Source organism: Haemorhous mexicanus, chromosome 11, assembly GCF_027477595.1.
Source record: "Haemorhous mexicanus isolate bHaeMex1 chromosome 11, bHaeMex1.pri, whole genome shotgun sequence".
Classification (NCBI taxonomy): Eukaryota; Metazoa; Chordata; class Aves; order Passeriformes; family Fringillidae; genus Haemorhous; species Haemorhous mexicanus.
This window is the reverse complement of record NC_082351.1, coordinates 13071515-13094046: the sequence shown is the minus strand read 5'-3', so window position 1 is coordinate 13094046 and position 22532 is coordinate 13071515. Positions and strand designations below refer to the sequence as shown.

Below are 22532 nucleotides of genomic sequence, written 5' to 3'. Positions count from 1 at the left end.
GATCCAAGCACCGACGCGATGCCAGGTCGCCAGCCCCGCACACGCATCCTCCTGTCGCGGCCGGGCGCGGCGGCCACGCGTCCGCCCGCGGAGCCGAAGCGCGGTGGCTCCACCGCACGGCGCGCACGGGCTGCTCCCGGGGAGAGGGAGACAGCGGCGGAAGGGCGGTGGGCGGGTGGGTGGATGGAGGATGCATGGATTCGTGGATGGATGAAAGGCTGGATGGATGGATGGATGGATGGATGGATGGATGGATGGATGGATGGATGGATGGATGGATGGATGGATGGATGGATGGATGGATGGATGGATGGATGGAGGGGCGGGCGGTGCTGCCGCACCCTCGGCTGGGCTGGGCCGGGCTGGGCGGGCAGCGGGGGAGCCCCGCGATGCCCCCGGGCCGCCCGGCCGCGGGGAGAGCGGAGGCACGGCCGCCCCCTTCCCCGGTGCCCTCTCGCGGGGGCTCCGCCGCCGCCCCGCTGGGCTGGAGCGGCCGCAGCGCTGCCGTAGCCCCGGCACCGGGATCCGGGCACAGGAGCGGCCGCTCAGTTGCTGCGGGCTGGGGGACAGCGGAGGCACCCCGGGGACGGGGGCGGCTGCTCGCGCAGAATTTCAGAGACAGGACAGCGTGGAGCCGTGCTGCCTCCTGGGCATCCCGGTCCGAACAGCTCCTCGGGATCCCAACACCAAACTTCGCTGTTTGCGTTTAATGCGCACCTCTTCAGGCTTTGAAGCCATACCGGGGAGATCGCTCCGATACCAGTTCAGAGAAGTGCCCAAGATTTGCAGCCTCATTCAGGGTAAAGGCCATTTATAAACACAGCATATGATTTATACTCACATAAATCATTATGTCACTATATGCAATACATGTGCTGCTACTCTGTAATGTGAGATCTATTTGGTGGTATATGATACTTGCTTATAAAAATTGTCACAGCAAGGTTCCCTGAAGCCAAAATAGCTCCCCAGCTTTAAGGGGAGCTATCTCAATAGAGAATTTTGTCATTTAATACTGCTAAGTGGTTAGCATTGATTGAGCACAGATTCATGCCTTTTACATTTCATCAGCTCCTTTCATTTTTACATGCCTACATATGCTTAGAGGTCTCAAGCCTTTCTAAGAAGAGGCAGCTATTAACCTTATTTTGGAAGTGAAGCAACATGCTCATCAAGTGTAAATCTGTGAACAAAAGTTGAAGAAAGGAAAGAAATACATGCTAACACTAATAACAATAAATGCAAAATCTCAGAGATGGGCCATATAAAAATAAAAAGGAAATCAAAATCAGATTTTATTTTGCTCATCTTTCAGTGTCATTTATATTAAATGCCTAGGGGGAGTGTTAGTTATAAATGGCAAAAGCAAAATTACATGTTCCTGTAACTGCTGTTGTTTGGGAAAAAAAAAATTAACAAAACCAACATTTATGGTTGTTTATAAGGAGTGAGATTTAGGTCAGATGGCTCTTAAGCAGAGCCCTGGGAGCTGTACCTGGAGCTGTACCATTTGCTAGGCCAGTTACTATCTAAGTATGAATGGGTGGAATTAAAGAGCTATCACAAGCCAGCTCCAGAGTTGGTAGAAGCAAGGACATATATAATTATTTAAATGATACACATCAAATAATAACTGGATTAAGAAGAAAATAAATAAAGAAAGAACCCTCTTCCCCCGCTCAGGGTTTATCTGCCAGGAACACTTTACTGCTTCCCTACAGCCATCCATGAAATCTGATGCCAGGAACAGGCTCCTCTCCTGCTGTGGTGCTGGGAATATCAGAGTTCCCAGGGCCACAGAAGGGTGGAGGAAGTTGAGGAGAAAATCTCCTTTTAAACTTCTGGATAAAAATAGCATCTCAAGGAAAATGACCTTTGTTGGGACACAGGGGCGAGACCCTGACTTTGAGAACCTGCCCTGGTCAGCCCAGATATATGATTCCCTTGGTACCCTGTTAACCTCAGTGCAGCTAAAATTGGAGACAGCATAACTGTGGTGCAGCCTGCCCTCTCTGCAGGCTCAGGTCCTCACCACAGCACTGGAATGAAGAATCAACCAGTAGCTCCTTCCCTTCTCACCAGCTTCCCTAAGACCCCAGGAATCTGAGGACATTTCTTCCCATGGGTGATACACACTTCCCCATCTCAATGTTAACAACATGAAAATGAATGAGGAGCAACTGCTGATTTGTTGTCTTATCATTTTGCAGAGTTCAAGCTGTGAATGAAAAGCCACTGGAGAAAAGTGGATTGTGTCTGGGGAGTTCATGTACCTGATACCCAGACTATACACCAGGCTTCAGCAGAGCAATTGCTGCCTACTGCCTCCCTGTGAGAAATCAAAGGGCTGCCTGAGCATGCAGTATTTATGAGATTGTAACATCTTCTCTTGTCTTGGTAGAGGGAAATACATTTCAGAAATAGAGCTTAGGATAAATCAACGTGTAATAAAAAATAGATTCACACTAGGTGAATCTTTGCACTAACTCAGCCATTACTCAGACCTTGTTGGAAAGGATGTTTGGTTTATTAAAGGCTCAGCCTTGCTTAATTAAGTGTCTCTATTGACCCCCAAGGTATTCACAGGAATATAGAGAAAAGGGGTACACTTTCAGACAAAGCAAATTTTAGGGAAAGGATCAATTGCTGGAATGACAGAGTAAATACATGTAATGAAACTTGATATCACAGCAAGCAGAGAGAAGAGAAGAGAAGAGAAGAGAAGAGAAGAGAAGAGAAGAGAAGAGAAGAGAAGAGAAGAGAAGAGAAGAGAAGAGAAGAGAAGAGAAGAGAAGAGAAGAGAAGAGAAGAGAAGAGAAGAGAAGAGAAGAGAAGAGAAGAGAAGAGAAGAGAAGAGAAGAGAAGAGAAGAAGAGAAGGATGATGGGAGAGAGCACAGCAGGCTGGTGTGTAGCTCTGATGGCAGGGTAAAGGAACAAGGAACAAGGACTTTCTTTGCAGTTAGGCTTTTGTTCTCAAAATGAATTTTTAATGGATCCTAACCTGTTGGCATGCAAAGGCAAATAGACTGTATGAGATCCTTCTGCTCTTGTTGACAGCACCATGTTCCTAAATTGTAAAGCAGTGGTTTTGTTTGAGGAGTAGATTTGATAGGCTGTGTGTGACAAACCATTTGGGATTCTCCTCACCAGGACCACAAAGTGAACTTGCTGACAAGGAGGAGGAAAAAAATACCAGAGGAGGAGGAGGACAAAATAATAAAATATATTGAGAGTATGTAGTTATGGAAGAATCTGCTGCAAAACCAGAAAAATGCTGGAAGTCACAGTAGTCAGGGAGCAGCTGGAGAGAGCAACAGACTGCACAAGCAATAGAACATCTGGGAAATGATGGGAAATGAAGCATGAAGAGGAAGAATTGAAATCAAGTGAAAATCAAAGAAGCCAATGCCACTAAAGCTATCAGTTTAGAGTCATTAATTTGGATTTGCCCTTCTCTTTGGCTGTTTTTTAAATTATTATTATTAATTCTTAGACACAGTCCAGGCATTCACCTTTACTTATTTCTGTAATCTGCCTTTGCTTTTCTCTTGTTTTTCCTGAATAAGACATGTATGGGGATGAGGCAGGAGTGGGGGCTGGGATGAACTGCTCTCACTTGCCTGTAAAATATCTCTTTTAATGTCTTGCAGCCAAAAAAGAAGCTTGGTGTCAGGCAAACCAAACTGAGGAAGAAAATACTAGAGGAAAATATTGTATTGATCAGGTTGATCTTAACAGTGTCAGGAGGAATTATAAGTAACTCAAGATTGTTCTGCAAAATTCTACAGCCTCATGGACCACCTCACAAACTGGCGTGAAATGGGGAAAGGTTGAAGGGTAAGCACAGGGAATACATGAGTATCACAGAAATTGTTTGCAGGCTTCCACTGATTTGTTGCCTCTCAGTAATGTCACCTTCCCCAATCAGTAGGAATAAAACTATTAGATTAATCTACAAGTTGGTTAATACCCCTAGATGTAAGCTATAGTCAAATAAAGAAGCAATTTTACCATGTAAATAAAAATAATTAGTGGTAAAAATAGTCCTCATTTTTTGTAGGTAATGCAAATTTGCAAATCATGCTGTAATGAACAGTCACAAATCTGAGACTTGCTAACAGTAGCTGTATGAGTGGAGTGATCAGTATCTTGCCTGTGCTCCTTATTTGACAGGGCAAAAAACACACACTTAAAAATACAGTAATTGAGTATCAGTTTCAGCCTTTTAAAGTGATGTATGGAAGATTACCTATCCTACATAGATGCTAATTTGAGAACTGGTTGTTTTTCATTATAGAAGCAATACATATTTTGTTGGGTGGTTCATTTTGGTTTTTGTTTGGGGTTTTTTTACTAAAAACCCCACGAGATTATTAATACCAGATTCAGAGACATTTTTAGTATTAAAAGGAAGGCATCTTCCAAAGGCAGGAAATTCAAAATGAGAGTGGAAATTCTGCCCTAGAGCTTTTTTCCATAGGGGGGGGGTTGATGGAGTTATTTTAGCAGCCTTTTGGTTTGAGAATAGCTCTGCCTAGGGAATGAATGGATTTTCACAGAGGTCTGGAAGTGCACAGGCTCAGCTGAGGTGCCTCAGCTCAGTTCTGTGGCCAGCACTAGAGGGCACAGCCTCAGCTCTGCTGGACAAGGGCTGCCTGTGGGCATTGCAGCCCTACCAAAACAACCCTCAGCTGGGCTGGTTTGGGTTGTTTTCATTCATTCTGCCCTTTACAGAGAGGTTTCCTTTAGACATTTGTCCCTTTTTATCTTTGCAATGTCTAAATAAGGGTTTCCTTACTGGTGTATAATTAGTCCAATTTTCCCTCTGGATTTGTACTCATCTCTAGAATGAATTTCAGTGGTGTAAGGAGAAAGGGAAATCCTGCCCTTGTCAATGTGAGCACAGGCACCTTAAAGAATGTTTTTACAGAATGGCATTTCCTTGCATATGGCCATAGTAATGGTCATAAAATGTGAACACCTTGGAAGAAAAAGGGGTTTGGGGGCAGAAAACACAATCAAAAGGAACCTGAAGGAGAAAGTCCAAACCTTGGAATTTTAATACACATAAAAATCAGAGTAAGATGACACTATGAATTCTCTCTAGCGGGAATTATGGTCTCAATTCTGAGGAGAACCTGAGCATTTCTTTTCTCATTTTTATTCCTAAGAGTGACTGCATAGTCCACTCTTACAAACCCAGCATTATTGCACCAGGGCTAAATGCTACAGCCAAAAGCCAGCACCACCCTGCCATGCTTAGAGTGGTGCTTTATTTTGGTAGCTGGACTGGAAGCACTGACTGGAGAAGGGCTCTTATTGTGCTGCCTGCTTTTCTTGCTGCTTTGCAATTGACAAAGCATCATTTATCACGCTTTGCATTCCAATTTTTCTTTGCACGTTTTCCAGCTCATCATAACATAATTATGTTTCTGTTTCCTTCAGCCAGGGGCTGATACTTTCTTTTACTAAGACAACAGCTGCACTGCACAACCTTGATGAATCCCCATAAGGGTAAAGAGAGTCTGTGGTGCTTGTTTCTGCCTTGGCAACCCAAATGTTCAAGCTCTTTTTTGTGACAAATGCTGCTCTAAAATGTACCCAACCCTGATGCCTTCATAGCATTTCTCAAAATTAGGTTTTATATTGTAAATTACACTTGAAATATTCAACATTCTGCCTGGTTTGTAATTTTAAAGGCTTCCTTTGTAACATTTCTGTTTATGGTTTATAGGTTATAGACTCTGGGATGGAATTTAGAAGGCTGTATTCACTGATGTGAAATTTGTATTTTGAATGAAATTGACTTTATGTGTGACAATAAGCACAATCTGAAGGTCTGGTTTATGTCCCTAAAAAAAGCATCTTAAGGCAGCTTTCACAGTACAGCTGAATAATTTCCTTGATTACAGCCTCAGTTGCTCCAGCCACATTGTGGCATAAAGGCAATTACAGAAACCCCATCTCTGAAGGGCATTAACTGCTAGTGATGGAACACACACAGTATTGTTATTATCAGTTGTTGAGATATTTTATTTAACTCTAATGTAGTACTCTGAACCTGAGATTTTAAAGCACTTCAGAAAGAAAGAATGATTTCTGTATTTTACATAGGAGAAACCAGTGCAGAGAAAAGCAGGACTAAATACTGGAGGCAAGCTGAGGGCAGAGTCCATTCTTAATGCTCCTGGTTTTCTTTACCCAATTATACCATTACTAACTCCCACCTAATCTCAAAATCTATCCATCAGAGCACTGTGCACAGTGGAAGCAGCAGAGGGCACACCTGAAGAGTGCCCAGGTTTGTAAATATATGGGATATTGTGGCCTGGACAGAACCACAGTCTGGACAATTACATTATTCAGGGCAACATTTTCCCTACAGTTTTGCTTTCTATTTCTATTTGCTTTCTATTTCTGTTGTTCTGGTGTTATTACTCCTGACATCATCATTTGAAGATTGCTTGTATTTATACATAAAAATTACAATAAATCTGTACATGGAGACAAGAGTTTAACAGATATGATCAGTCCCATCAGCCATACCTGTGTGCTCCATGATCTAAGGATTCTTTGGGACACTTGAGAGTATTTTAGCTTTGTGATGTTTGAGCTCTGTCCAGCACATGGGCACTGATGCAACTGCCTGGAAAGCAATTAGATGTTAGGTGTTGATGGCAACTCTCCCTGCCCAGCCAGGGCCAATTTCCCTCAATGGTTCTGCTGCTGATAAAAAAAGCAGTGGCTGTTGTGTTGGAAAGACAATGAACACATGGCTCATGAGAGGAGCTTGCCCTGTGCTCCTTCCTCCTCATGATCCCGAGGCAAATTCAGGCATATTTCACTCAGATCTATTTTAGCTTTTTTTTCATCTATCATCAGTTCCTTTACTCAGTCCACTCATGTTCAATGTAAGATGTGCATTCTCTTTCTGATTCATGTACAGTAATTACTTCCTAACATCTGCCTAACAGATTTTGTAAGAAAAGTAACTCTTCAAATATTAAGAAAAGAAATTAATGTATGAAATCTTTGAAATCTCCATTACTGGGGTTTGTGATCCACAGCTGACTGGATTCATTTCCCAGCCAGGAAGCTGGTTCAGCAAAACAGCTGCATTAGTTATTTAGCAGGAGGCCTGATCCTGCTCCTGCTCACTGATGCAAAGTGGGAATTGTACCAGAGAAAATAAAAAATATTCCTAGTGTGAAATAGATGTTGCAGAAAAAAAATAAAGCATTGTGCAAATGGAACAACAAAAGATCTGTAGCAGATACTCTGCCACCCTGGTAGAGGTGTTAGGAAGGATCTTAATGTCTTGCAGAAACCTTACCCCAAATGCACTGCTAGCTCCTGGGAGGGTTCTCTAACTGTGGTGGCACCAGGTGACCGACAGAACTAAGGCCCAGTTGTGCTCAGTGTTGTGCCCTAATACCATGAAATCACAGGTGACCTGATCTGTACTAAGTACTCATCACTGTTTGCCCCTGGTTCAGAATTGTTCCCTCTCAGTTATCTAATGTTTACAGTGTCTGCTACAATTACTTTATACCTTCTAGTGCAGAAAAATGCACTCACTGGTTTTTCTCCTAGGCTGAATTAATGCATGTGGTAATTGACCCAGGAGTGCACAGAAAGGAGAAGTCAAAGGAGAAGCATTGCAGGAAAAAATGGGACAAAGCATCCCAAAGTATCTCCTATGTAAGATGGCATTGCTTCTTGGACAATCTCAGGATATGAAGGGATGGTTACCAGAGCCTTGAATGCTTTAGAGATGTGTCTTAGAGATGTGTCTTCAATCCCCAAGGCCATCACCACCTGCCATCTGATCTTACTGTAAAATTAGTAGCATGTACTCTTAAAAACACCAAAAGTTACAGTATCTGAGAGTTCACTCCCCAAACCTCATCCCGTTTCCTCCAAGACAAGTTATCCATTGTATCTTGGCTACAGTCTGACTCTCATGTAGCACAGGTATCTGTGGTTTTGTTTGTGCTGTGGAGGCACTGGCATCTGCAGCAGCTGGGGACCCCTAACACCAATTGATATTCCTGCTGCAGACCCACTGGAGGGGACTCCTCAACTCATGCAGATGGGAACCTTCCAGCCCACAGTACTATGCTCTGACACCAGCAGGGGTTTATTTTCTCTTGTTGATATCTTTCAGGTACATTACTGAACCTTCTCTGGAGCTACAGTAAGTTTTTAAATGGAAACTGAGGTTTGGACATGCTATACTTTCAGACACAAGAGGAGGAGATCTCCTGGATGGAGATACCTACATGAAGCTTCATCAGTGCTAGACCTTGGGGGGTTTGAGGAAGAGGACAGCAGATGGGAGGCTGCAGCATTCAGCTCCTAAGCTGGAGAGTCTCTCTTTCCCTCCCGTGCTACCAAATGTGTACAAGAAGCACTGACCAACACGTGCAGCCTCACCCCATCCCAAGACCTCTGCCAAGTGCCCCAGCACTTGCAGGGATGGGATTACAGCAGCAGCTATGCTGTGGTTTAAAACAAGGATAAATTCCTAGCCTTTAGTTTTGTGGGGCTGTCTGAAATGAGACAGGGTTGAGGCCAGTGCAGGGATGTCTGTTTAGCCCAAAGCCTCCCTCTGCAGCCAGCCAGACACACTCCCCAGGCTGCACCCGACAGTGCAGAGCTCTGCTGTGGCTCATCTGCCTCCTCCTCTGTGCCCAGTTTCAAATCTCTTCAGCAATATATTCTGTAACAATTAAGGATTTCTGGGGCAACTCCATTAAGATCAGAAAGACATCCTTCTGCTCTGAAATATGTGAGCATGAATGATCCATTCAGCACAGCACCCCTTGGCCAGTCATATCTCTCTGATGATCAAATATATTTTTAATTATCAATCTATCCGAGGGGATTTTTTTCTCTAGACAATATTCAACTGTATTGTAAGAGCCATTTGGATTGATGCAGAGAATTTGGCAGCAAGATAGGGAACATTTGGGCTTTCAACACTTAGGAACATATGGAAAGAGGTTTGGAAGATTGCCACATGGGATGTAGCTTGGAAGATGCTACATTTCTTCATCCTTTTTTTTTTTTTTTCTGAACAGAAATAGAAGAAATTTTACTTTTTTTTTTGAAGGATCCTAATTCCTGTTTATTTTCTATGCTGCTCTAGGATAAACCAGTATGGTCAGCTGCAAGGTTTGAGCAAAATCAGCTGCATGTTTATGGGCAAATGTAGGTGGGCAACTAAAAGGATGGTGATATTGCAGATCTTTTCAAGTTTTTACCTCCTAATTCATGAGAACCCGCAGAGGTGAACTCACAAAGCTGCAGCCTGTGACTCAGATCATGGGGTGAAGGAGGGATCTGGTGCCAGCCTGTCAGGATGTGCACCATTTACTGAGGGCTCGGAGGGTAAGGCCCTGCTGCTGGTCCTTCCTTCACCCTCCTGCTGGGACCATCTGTCTCCCAGTCACCCTGACACCCAGGGCTGGACAGACAGTCCAGGCTGTCTGTGTGTCTCTGGTACAGAGTTTCACCATGTAGCATCCCAGCCACCTTTGGGACAGCATAGGAATGGGAGAGAGGAACCTCCTCCAGCTCAGCACTCAGGACTGGATGTGTATGAACCAACATCATCTTCATACCACTAAAGGGACAAATGCCTCAAGCCCATGATGGGAGTATTCTGTTTCTCTCAGAGTTATTGCCTCTGCTTGTCAGAAGAGCAATGCTTTTTTTATAATTTTTAAATTTTTTTTTTGTGGTTCCATTTTGTCCCAGGTTGGGGGGCTGCAGCAAATGCAGAATTTATTGGAATACACAAACATGTATTTGCAAAATTGGCAAGTGAGCCCTGCAGCTTAGTAAATGCTAATTAATCTCTCAGACTGCTAGGAAATCATCATTATCCTGCTTCAGCAATGAGAGACAAAGACCAAAGAGAGTGGCAGGGGCTTATACTGAGTGACAGAGTCAGAGCAGACAGAAATGCAAACTTCTTTGGTGTTCTGAACAGTAAACCACACAGGTTTGGCAAGACTGATCTGAAGAGCAGAATGGAGGCACCTGGGGATTCTCCCTCAATCCTTGTCTCCAAGAGCTCAGCTCAGGGCAGGCTGCAGCTCTCACCCCACCTGACTGCTCAGATTTCCTTTCCATGAGAAGTAGGAGCAGTGGAGAGCTCTGGCTGCAGCAGGGAGCTGGAAACCAGGCTGACTATGCCTCCACTTCTGGGAGCTGGGACTCACTCTCAGACACCCCTGTTTTGGTTATGGCCTGAGTGTTTATTGCCCACAAATTCATTGCAGCTTTTTATCTTGCATTTTCCTGTGAGAGTTTGTTTCAACACTTGCAGCCAAATCATGACTAGACAGGGCAAGTTCCTGTTATTTCTTTGCTAATGGGATGCCAGGAGTCATTAAGATATCTCTAGCTGAGGTGAAGGCTAAGATGACATCCAGGATCAGGAAGAGAGCAGGGAGGGGTTGGTGACAAGAGCAGAGCAAGGAGAATCTCCCCCAAAGGCATTCAAAAACCTGTAGCAACAGCTTTTGAGAACTGACCACATAAGTCAGAAGAGAAAAAAATATAGGCAAATCCTTAAATCATGTGGATGGGATTTGTTTTAGAATGAAATCTTTGCCTTTCTGAATAAAACCTGGAAAAGATTGTGTGAGCTTCAAGTATATTTTTAGCCCTATATACAGTGACTGCACATTTCTGAGCCAGCTAAAATTTGATTCAAAAGGCTTTAATATTTTGCTGTTTCTCACAGAGCACACCTTCATGGACAGTAGTCTTTTCCGTGGCCATAATCCCAAGTTCTGCTGTTCTGAGGATGCACTTTTGGTGTCAATTTGGAAATCTTTTGACACTAACACAGTTACATAATTTTCTTAGAGAGATTAAGGAGCATTAAAACTATAGGAACCAACCTTTCCTAGAACCCCATCCAATTACATGCTTCTTTGCATCTCCAGTCCCATCTCTACTGATGTAAAAGGAGAAAAAGGACTCTCCTATCAGCCTGCTCCTGCTGTCTGATTAGCTGGCAGCTATCACAGCTCTTCTTTTGCTCTGTCACAGTTTCATTTTCAGAGGAAAAAGCCCTGATGGATATTGAGCCTCAGGATTGTGGCACCACTGCAAATTAAATGAGGTTTCTGTTTATACCAAAGGGACGGCAGTACCTCCTTAATCAGGCTGTCTGTTCTTTGGAAATCAGCAGATATTTTGCCTAAAAGCACCCAGCAGTGCAATGTAACTCAGTAATAACTGCTTATTGGGGATCAGGAAGGAAACCCCACAAGAAAAACTGTTGTTAGAATCTGTAAAAAAGAAATCTAAAATCTGCAGTTAGAAGCACTGGTGAGTGGTTGACTTTGGGGAGTTTCTTTTGCCTTTTGTTTTAAGATTGCCTGTACTTGATGGAGGCTCTTTCATTGAAAAGACAGAGAGACCTACAAATTAGGCAACATCTAGCTCCTAATGTGTGAAACTGCAATTTGCATACATCATGGCAGCTGCTGAGTTGGTCCTTATTACCTCTGCTGGAGTGTTAATTTAACCACAACTTTATCATTAATTTAAATGGAAAAGCAGCGGGTTGCTGGCATGCCACATTATCTGTCAGGCAACCTGGGAATCAGCTGACAGAGCCAGAGAGAGATTTCAATTCAGAGGGGCTGCAGGGTGCTGCCTTCCAGACTTGTGGTCACAGACAAGCTCCAGATTGCCCTTGGCCTGCTCTAAAGTCCAACACTAACCCCAAGGAAAAAACCCAAATCAATATCATATCTGGACTGTCATAAGAGAATAGATAATACAATCAAACTTGAAATCTCTGCAATTCTGGGTTTTTGTCCCTGTGTGCCCAAACTGGCACTATTTATACAGATATGATAACCAAAACATCATTGCTGGTTCTGACAACCAATGGTTTGTAGAGCAACCATGGCCATGTGGTGCAGACCCACCCTGGGGGCTGAAGGCACTCGAGCTCTCTGCCCAGGCAGGAGAGGCCAAAGCTGCCCGGGCAGGACGTGCTGGGGCAGGGAGCAGCTGTGCCATGAACGGGGCCAGTGCCTGGAGGCTCCTCCACACTCAGCTGGTGCCACACGGAGGGACAAACATGCCAGAACCACTCATGTGGGAGGTAAAGCAAACGTGAGGTACCAGTTGCCAAACCAGAGGCTGCCTCACTCTCCAGGAAAAGAGGCTGAGGAGCCCTGAGAAACTGCTGGGATGGGAGATAAGAGGAGCAGTGTCCATGCTGGGGAGCCACCCATGGGCAGGAGTCACCAAGCATGAGGGTCTCCTCTCCCAAGCCATGATGAAGTGCCACCATTGAGTGACACAGCTGTGTATTTTTCAGTGGAGAAGGAGGTTCTGCTCTGAACCATGGCAAGAGTGACAGAGGAGATGAGTTCAGCTCAGAACCTCGGTTGTGATGTTTCAGTGGCAGAAAGGAAAAACCATGTCCTGATGCCTGCCAGAGTTTAACTGAGCTGATGTAGGCCTCCTCTGAAGTTCAGCTAGAACTGACTGTGACTCATGGTCCTGCTCATGGCAAACCAGAGCAAAATTTCACCCATGGGCACTTGTGTGCACACACCCACCAGAACAGGAGTCCTGCTTTCAGGCGGAGTGTGAACGTTGCATAGATGTTCTCAAACTCTGGACTGTGATAAAGACACACTTGGAAACTGATCAGAGTTTTTCCTAAAAAAGGGCTATTTTTCCAATAAGTGAATCACTAAGAGTTGAGATTTAGAAAGGAATGTCTTTGCTCAGGCAGCACCAGCATGTACTGTATGACTGGTGTTATGCAGACACTGTTCTAAAACATTAAATTCAACACATATTTCCTAAACACTGATAAATTTGCATTAAGTGTGCCTTTTCTGTCTCTGATGCCTAGTCCTTCTTGCTGTTTTAAAACACACTGTGCTAAAAGATCACACATTTATTGAATTATCACAGATACTCTTCCACTGGTATTAGCTTAACAAAGTTCAGGAAAAACTTGTCTTCGCCCACATCTCAGCCATTCATTTTTATAATAAAAATCACCATGACAACAGATAATGATATCAGAATGAAAAGATTATTACTTAATTACATGAAGAAGGTGAAAACAGGCTTGGCTTACAGCAGAAAAAGCTTTTAATTCCAGAAAAAATATGGGGGGCACACACTCAATTTGTGACATCATGAAGTGCTGCTGAGAGCTGCCCAGGGGTTGCCCCACTGCATGATGGGGTGTCCCAGTTAATTCATGAAGTGCAAGAGAAATACTCATCATTTCATGAGCAATAAAGAGAAATTTTCCTTAAAAGTGTTAGTGTTTTTGTGAAACATGCTCATTATAGAAATTATCAGAAGAAATGCATCCATAAAGGAACATGATAATTATTTAGGTAGTGGACCGGTTTCATATAAATAAAATTAACTACATAAATGCTCCATTGTTAACCAGCACCATGCTATAAACTGTTCCAAGTTAGAGGAGAACAATCTACAGGGTATGGTCCATTTTTATCACAGCTGTGGCATTTCATCAGCACACTGTTCTATCTTGGCTTCTGTGAGAGCTGTGGTATCAGACTGGGTATTTTTATTTCTAAGATAAATCTGAACTTTTAATAAGAACAGTCTGGGGGTTTAGACAATATATATCTTTGTAATCTGGTCTCTCGAATTCTCTGACAAGAATAAACTTTAATCACTGGGATTTTTTTTCCTAGTTTTGTTCACAAGTCCTATGAAATATGCTTTTAAAATAATGTACTTTAATTTTCCCTCTAAAGCCAACAAACTGCTATTAGCAGTTGAACGTTTCTGCAAACTTCCTCTATGGCTTTTAGAAAAACTGTGTAATAAAATCATCAGAATAAAAATCTAGATAAGGATCTACATTTCATTTCCAATTTTCTCAGACGTTATTAAAAATCAACCAACCCATTAGCATGGTGAATAAATAAATTAATGCCATTTAAAAGTGAACATTCTGAAAACCCCTTAATGTCTTTCTCAACTAAAAGTATTGGCTCAACATTAATCAATTTTATAACCCTAAATTCTGCTTAATCTTTTTTCCATCTTTGCTTAAACATATGGAAATAAAAATAGTGTATTATGGCCTTCTCTGCTCCTCTTTAATTTTCAGAGTATGAGATGAGCATCAGTGCAGCCCCACTATTCTGGACCAATTTAGTTGATCTGTTTCTGATCTACACCAGCACAAACAAGAAGGTAGCCATAAAATATACAGACAACAACTCAATTTGGTCAGCAATCCTTCTTTGGTGTACAGCTTCTCACAGAAGGGCAGGAGGATCAGTTTGGGAAAATTTCTGTCAGCTATGGAGACAGTGGCCTTGGTTTTGGGAATGACTTGGATAGGGTCAGCAAGCAACAGCATCTGCTGTGGTTGGGTACCCACACCTCAGAGGTAGGTGGGTGCTCCTGTGCTGGAACTGCTCCAGCCACCCAGGAACAGCTGCCACCCAGAGATATGCCTGGTTCTGTGCAAGGTCTGTGGGGGACATAATTCCTGAAGGGCTCACCAACAGCAGCTGCAGCTGCACCACCCCAAGGAAGAGTCTGATGCTCCCCAGCACCGTGCCTGGCGGGCAGCACATGGACAGGGGTGAGGAGAACGGCGCCTGTCGGCTGTGTCCTAATGTGCCCCTGAGCCTGACATTAGAGCAGCTCCTTGTCCCAGCCAGGAGCCCAGTGCAAGGCTATTTATAGCCCTGGCACCTCACTGGCACCAGGAGCTCTGTGTGCTGTGTCAGAGCTCTGCTTGCCTCTCCCATGCCCTCTCACAGGCCCTTGCTGCTCTCAGCGTGGAAAAGGTACATTTAAATCCCATCCCCATTGGAAGAAGAAAGGGAAGGGTGTCTGCTGTTGGGACAGATGGGCAATGTGGAATCACCAGGGCCAAGCTTGCTTTGGGTTGCTGGGTGCATGGGAAACTTGTGGGCAGGGACACCTGAATGTTTGTCTTGGGGAATCCTTAAAGGTGCTCCGGAGGAGCATAAACACAGGGTCAGCTGCAAGGCAGCAGCAGGGGGAGGGGGCACTGCTGGTGCCAAAACTGAGCCCTCTCCATTCCTTACAGTGCCTGCTGTCTAGCTCATAAAGGAATTGTAAGAGATTCATTACAAAGTTAGGACAGGAACCATTGATCAAATTCGGGGTCTGTTTGCAGCTATGTGGAGTTTATCAGCAGTGTGGGAACAGGATCAGCCAGTGGATGCAGGAATTTCAGTGCCTGAGGTCTGTGCACGGTGGGGAGATTTGAATACTCCACAAACCTGGAAACATCTGGACCTGCTTCTGGCTAGGAAGCTCAGAGAAACTCTTGCCTTTGCAATCAGCGTATCTCTACATGCCTGGGACTGATCCCTGCCAAAGGGATGAACGTTTTCAATACGAGGGTTCAGTGGGGACTGCAGATTTAGGAGATATTGAATGTGTGTGCCAGTGAAGGGGCCGTTTTGGAGGTGGTGGTGTGCTGCTGCCACGGGTTGCTCCGAATTTTCCCTTCTGTGAATATGGACATACCCACATATTTGCTTGGTAGTGATTGAAATTGGAACTGGAGAAATTCAGTGGTAAGTTTGGATTCAAACAGTAACTAATGGAATCCTGACATTGAGTTATAAGGGTTTACAATTTGCACTTTATTATGATCTCACTGCTGAATTAAAGTTATTAAAGTTTTTACATACTTGCATTTGCTCACCAGAGGGATGCATGCTCCTGAGTTATGTAAGTATTAGCAATTAGAGTTCACTATCTTTTGAAAAAATGCAAAGAGGGCGTAGTTTCTACAGTTATTAAATTATGTTTATTTGAATTGTGACACAGTCCTGTTTATATTATATAACTGTTCTGGAAAGTGAGCCTTTCCTATACTAGCCAGTATATTTAGAGAAATGCAAAAAAGAGAAACTCCTAAGGCCCTTGTCAGGCTGCCTAAAGAGCTACTGAAATGCATTTTAGAAATACATTTTCCTTCTGCTGGCATCTGTCATTTTAAAAAACTTGTGCATCCTCCTTCTGTGAATGAGCACTTTGCCATTTCACTTAGTTTTTATATGCAAGAAAAATGATCTGCATATGTGAACTGTAAAAGAAATGGGCTTGGTATGTCTATCTTTAGGTTCTATTCTTCTCATACAATTAATGCACATAATTGTCTCAGACTGGGGTTTGTCCATAGGCATTTGTTTGTTAACAGAGCCACATCAATTTTCTGCTTAAATTGTGGGATTCTTTTCATTGACTTCACTGAGCTTTGAACCAGATTAAGTCTGGTGAAGGCACATTGGAAAAGATGGCCCATAGGGTCTTTCATTTCCAGCTGCTTTGATTTTTTTCATGAATCTGTAACAGTTTAAAGAAAAAAAAAATATGCCTGGTATTTGCTGAGATAGGATCAATATTAATCCAATCCCACATCGAGGCCTCTGAGTTGGCAGTACACAGAGCTCAAACTGTCAAATCTTCCCAGAATCATAAACTACCCAAAGGCTTTGAAAACTGATCAAAGCATCTTCAGGTCTCCAATGGTCAATCATGCTCCCAAACACAGTTTTTGAAGCTTTGCAGACTGCTTAAAAAATCTCCCTGGTAGGTACCAAGTTTCTCCTAGCTCATAGCACCTTGTTGAGGTCCATTTTAAATTAAGAGCAATGCAATGAGGAGGAAAATGAAGCTTCTGCAGAAAGGTCAGGCTGTGTCTGTTGCAGATTGAGTGGAGATGACTGCAGGCTGTGCTGGAGTGGATGCTTGGAGCAGCAGGGATGCAAGGATGTACACAGGGGAACACAAGAGTGCCACAGCTGCCTGCATCTACAGAAGCAGCTTGTAGGTCAGCAGCCTGTGTCCCTGCACTGAGAGCCTCCTTTTGCACTACTTGCAGAGGGTTACAAGCTGAGAAAGATCCCATGAGCCTGGCTAGCAGCACATCCCAGCAAAAACAGGCCTGTGCTTGGATCTAGTGAGACCTCAGAGTGCCCTGACCCAGGCTTTTCAGTAAAGAAACAAGGTGCCACAGTGATGGAGGGAGAAAAAGAGTTAAAATCTCTCTCAGATGGACTGTTAGACTGTATTTCCTCTCATACGGGCCAATGACACCACTGGATTTGTAGTGTTAGTAGTTTCAAAACCTCACAATTCCTCCTTCCGTGCCAGGAATAAATCAGTTCAGATCACCTGAACTGTACCTGCTGTGGGGCTGTGTAGGACATGGGGGTACAATTGTTAGAGTTGTAAGGCTCAGGCTCACCAGAAGGCCCCATGGGAAAGGCACAGCTGCAGGCTGGATGGGCAGGAGTCAAAGGAGGAGTGAGAGCCAGGTGAGTGACCGTTGGAAGGGAGATTGTGATTGGCTGAAGGAATGCGCGGACAGTGTAGGAGCAGGAAGCTGATTGGATGATAGGTTGTGCGGAGAGCGTAGGAGCGGGAAGATGATTGGCTGAAGGAACTCTAGGACAGTGTAGGAGCAGGAATCTGATTGGCTGAAGGAACACACAGTGCATGAACAGAAAGCTGATTGGATGGTAGGATGGGTGGACAGCAGCGAGGCAGCTGAGCCAGCCAATGGGTGCCTTCTTTCTGTTAAGTTCTGTTAGGTCTCAGTTTGGTTTCAGTTATGTCAGGTTAAAATGAAAGGCATAAAAAGGGGCCGATTTTTACAATAAAGTGATCTCCTTCAGATGCAGAAGGGGGTCCGTGTCGCTTTGTTCCCCACTGCTACAAATGGTGCCCAAACAGGGACCTACAAAGGCGGCACAGGGTGTGCGGTCTGCTTTGGTAGCAGCTCTCATGGAACGGGCTGGGAAGGATCTGGGAAAAGGATCTGGGAAGTGGATCCAGGAGAAGGATCTGGGAAGAGTTTAGGAAAGAATTCAAGAGTTTCGGAAGGGACTTGGGAATTTAAAGTGCATGCACCTCACCAGGAGGTTGAGTAGACCAGTGACTATACAGCAATTAAAGAACAGAGGGCAATAATACAACAAAGCAGCTTATCCTCCCATCACACCCTAAGCTACCGAGAACCCATCTCCACTGCGCACGCCCTTATACCCCATGACTGGAAGAGCATAATGAAATTATTCTAACAGCAATGCAGTTTGCAGTCTGGCTCAGATTATTGAGAACTCTGTACAGGCCGGGCAGAAGCACTGCAGGACAGAAATGCACCAGTCACCATTGTGCAGCTGACCAGAGAGGGTGCCTTTGCAGTCCCTGCAGCCCAGGCAGGCTGCCCGTGTGATGTTTGTGGTATCACTCACCTAACCCTGCAGGCCCTGCAGCAACTCCCAGGGACACGTATGGACCCCAACCTGCCTTTTGCTAAGATCTCACAGAGTCCAGCAGAGTCATTAGTGCAGTTGCTGGACAGACTGCAAGCCATGCTCTCCCGACAGGTGGACAATGGTGAGGGCAGAGCTGTCCTGTTGTGGCAGCTTGCTTTTACAAACGCAAACGAAGATTGTAGAAAAGCGTTGCTCACTCCTTATAACCCACACACTTGTGACATGGCAGATATGGTTAGAGTATGCCAAAATGTGGGAACTATGCTTATAACCAAACACACAGTTTGGTTTCAGTTATGCCAGGTCAAAATTAAAGGTGTGAAATGGGGCTGATTTTTACAGTAAAGCGATCTCCTTTGGATGCATACTGGGATCCGTGTTGCCTTGTTCCCCGCTGCTACAGGGCTGATCCTGAGAGAAAAAGAGGGCTGAGCAAGGAGGGTTCTTCCAATGACTTTAATAGAAGGTTATCCCATCATCTGGCAAATCTTTTAGAACTCCCTAAGCTATTTCAGGCTGAAGTTTCACCTTTAAAAGTGATGCAGACACTTTAGTTCCTACATTGCACAGGAAGCTGAAGCAGGAGCTGGGCTTTTAACTTAATTAGATGCCTTTGAAAGCCTCAAAATCCTAATTCCATAAGTAACTGGCAACTGACTGAATATGGAAAACATCCAGAAAGGTACCCTGGCTGCTGGGAGCTACAGTGATACTTGAAACACATCTATGCACTAAATGTACAATTGTTACAGAGAACCATCTTTTAGTGACACTTACCTGTAGGCCTATATGAACATAAATTTCCTAAAAGAATTGGTTGTTCTCCAATTCTAATTGGAGATTCCTAATGTTCTGCCACAAGTCTGTATATTTTATCTGGACAGAATGAATGAAATTAATTCAAGAAATCATATCTGTATCAAAGCAAGAAAGTATTCCCTGAAACTGTGAGTGACCTTTTCAGCACAGATCTCCAGCCACAGACTAGAGATGCTTCCCAGTCTGACCACCAATAACTATTATTTGTATTGGCTTTTTAAACCAGCTGGGCACCTAACTAATCTTGATTTAGTCTGTGGATTTCATCACAATTTGTCACATATGACCATATCAGTAGTCTTAAGACAAAGTATCTAATTTATCCCCTATTATCCCCGAAAAAAATGAAGAAAATTAGGTTGGATTGACACAATTTGTCCTTGATAAATAGGTGCCATAATTGCTTTTATCACCTTGTTACCCTTTAAATCCTTATAATTCAATCACATAATAGTTTCTTCTGGCATCTTTCCAGGTGTCAGAATTAAGAGAATGATTCCTATTATCCTATAGATACAGGAACATCTATAATTCATTGGAAGCTCCCTTTATATATCTTATTATACCTGTTCCTTGTATCAAGATTAGCATTATTATTTGCCCTTTTTGAGCACTGTGGGATCTTTTGCACAGTTTAAAATCTTGATTTTAAATGCCAGCACAGCCTTCATAATTGAACTCTGAGATTATAACATTATTATCATCTGGGTGCTGATTTCTGCCTCACTGTGGCTGTCAGCCAAATGTCATAATGCATACAATTAACAGATTTGCTTCTCAGCTTACTGATAACAAAGGAAGCACAAATAATTCATGGGCAGAGGCACTGGATCTTTGATGTGGTTGAACTCTGATCCTTTCTGCACCTGAAGGGAGGCCAGCTGAAGGCAGGGCAGCCTCATTAAGGCAAAGAAAAAGAAAAAAAAAAGCAGAGGGGGAAGAGGAGGATGCAGGAGGTGCCCCCCATGCTGGGTGCTGTGACCTCTACTGGGCCAGGTCCTGCAGCTCCCACCCTCCCACCATGACACGGAAACAGGAGATTCCTCAGGAAAAGACCAAAAAAAATCTATGTCCCAGACAAAAAATACTGAGAAAATAATGTCTCTTCTCACAGGGTAGCTTTTTTTTCCCCCCCAAGAGGTTGGGGGAAATTCCTGATGAGCTACTTCCATCTGGTATACAGTCCCTTTGCACTGGGGCAGTTCAAAGAGCCTGCAGTGTAACTGAGAATTGAGGACAGCATTTATTTATAGTTTGATAGCCTCATAAAAGCTGGAGAGCTGAGCTCACAGCAGTGTGCTTATTTATGTTTTAAACTGCTCATGCAGCACGCTACTGCCTTGCAAAGTGTATGCTGGAGCTCCTGCATACCATTATATATGGCTCTTTGTAAGGTTCATGGCACAAAGGCAAAAAAGAAAAGGTGAAATTAGACTAACTAAATGGTTGGTATAAAAATTAAAGTAGCAGAGAGAACTGGAGAAAATTAATAGCCCAGCTGTCAAATAAAGTAACATCCAATAGAGGTTTGCATCTGAATCCATTTTTCACAGTAGAAGAAAAAAGTATCCCAAAATTCTGAGTGAGGCATTAACTCTGATTTCAGCTCTTGGTGACATTATAAGGAATTTGAACCTTGCACTGGAAGTTTTATAGTGAAAACTCAGCCTCTGACAAAATCTCAGAGCAGTGTCTCACTGCAAATTATATTTGTATCACACATATCCTCTCTTTTACTATCAATGTGCCATCTTTTCCCCTCTGTAACCCAGAGGGAAATCAAAGCAGCACTGTTCCATTATTACCCTTTAACAGTCTTTCCAGTGATATAAAGGAGAATATTAATATCCTTCCAATGACCCCACCTAAACACTGCTAAAAGCTAGGAGGGAAGTGACAAGTTTGCACCTAAAGCACAGGGATGAATTTCTGAAGTTAATGAAAGGATTTCACCCCTGGGTTTTAATCCTGTTTTCTTTTTAACCTTTTAGCTTCAGTTTCCTCAGCTGTAGAATGGAGAAAGTAGACTCACGTGCAAGACAACACCATGATTTTGTTGAGTACAGTTCAGTCAGGAGCTGGCTGTGCTGTCAAAGCACAGAGATAAAGAAGGTGTGTTCTGGCAAGAAAAAGTGAATATTGTCCTCTTGCAAGAGTGAGGTAACCACACTCTTCCTGCAGCTCTGCCTGGGGAGCAGCATGGCTCTGCAGAGCTTAGTGAGGTGGGTGAGACAGCTTGGGGGGCTGCAGTGACCCTCCTGGAAGGTGCAGACTGCACAGGGTGAGGTGTGGTGGGTATGGAGCAGGTCCAGGAGAAGGGGCCCAGCCCACCTGGCTGTGGGCAGTCCTGCTGCTGCTCCTGGGGAGGGTGTCCAGAGCAGAGCCAGCAGCTTTGGGGGGCAGAGGAGCCCACCTGGCTGCAGATGGACACTGCCCTTCATTGCCTGGGCACTGGCTGTGGGACTTGTCCATCAGATTACTAATACCTCAAGCAGCACACTAATGGCATGAGCTGTGTTTTTCCTCAACAATGCTTTTGCTGAGGCCCTGCTGATGAAAGAGCAGAGGAGATGGCTGCCAGAGTGTTGTGCCAGATGTGCTGATCGCTGCTATGAACACTTTAAAATTCACAAATCTAATGAACAGTGTAATCACTGATGAATGGTTGCTCTTAAGGAAGCTAAATTAACAGAAAACTTAAAGGTGACCAGCAAAGGAAATGAAATCATAACTCAGTTCTGCAGACAGCTTCTTCCTGATCCGTACAAAAGTCTGGGGGAAATGAAGATGATTAATTATCTCACTTGTTCTTTACATTATAAATACATATTTTGACCATTATGGAAAAGCTGGGGGATGCATGAAGTTTTGACATCATATAAAAGAAAGGAGAGAGGTTGATAATTTCAGAGGAAAAGTCATGATTAGTCAGAATGTGAAACAGGATTGGGGCTTGTTGGTGCTTACTAACACTTTCAAACAGCTGGAGATGAACAACCTGGCTCAGGACACTACAGCTCATCTTCTTTAAGAGGTCTGTGCTTATGTTCTTTGAGATGGGAAGCACAGTTTCTGAGCTGTAGGGAGGTTCCTTTATCAAAATGCACTGAAGATCAAATATTATAAAATTATGAAACAGCACAGAGGAAAACAATAAATGGTCTAATTATCATGTATGATAAAAAAAAAGAACATTTAGTATCTCATGAAAGGCTTCTACTGACTGTAAAGACTGCTCCAGAGGTAGTCAATGCAGAATTAAGACCCATATTTTCTCAAATGCAGTATTTAATTTCAAAGGAGACAGAAAAAAAAAATCTAGATTTTGAAATACCATCTCTTCTTTTTGTACTAAACTTGCTGTTTTGATTGAATTTTAAAGGTATCACAAGAAGAGC

At 43.6% G+C, this 22532-nt stretch overlaps 1 long non-coding RNA gene across 1 annotated transcript; it reads left to right on the top strand.

Moving 5' to 3' along the window:
• The first annotated feature begins 430 nt into the window (after positions 1-430).
• Positions 431-5825, top strand: LOC132332334 (uncharacterized). The gene is made up of 2 exons (XR_009487883.1): positions 431-800; positions 2211-5825. It is a non-coding gene; the product is annotated as an uncharacterized LOC132332334 (long non-coding RNA).
• Positions 5826-22532: the final 16707 nt, after the last annotated feature.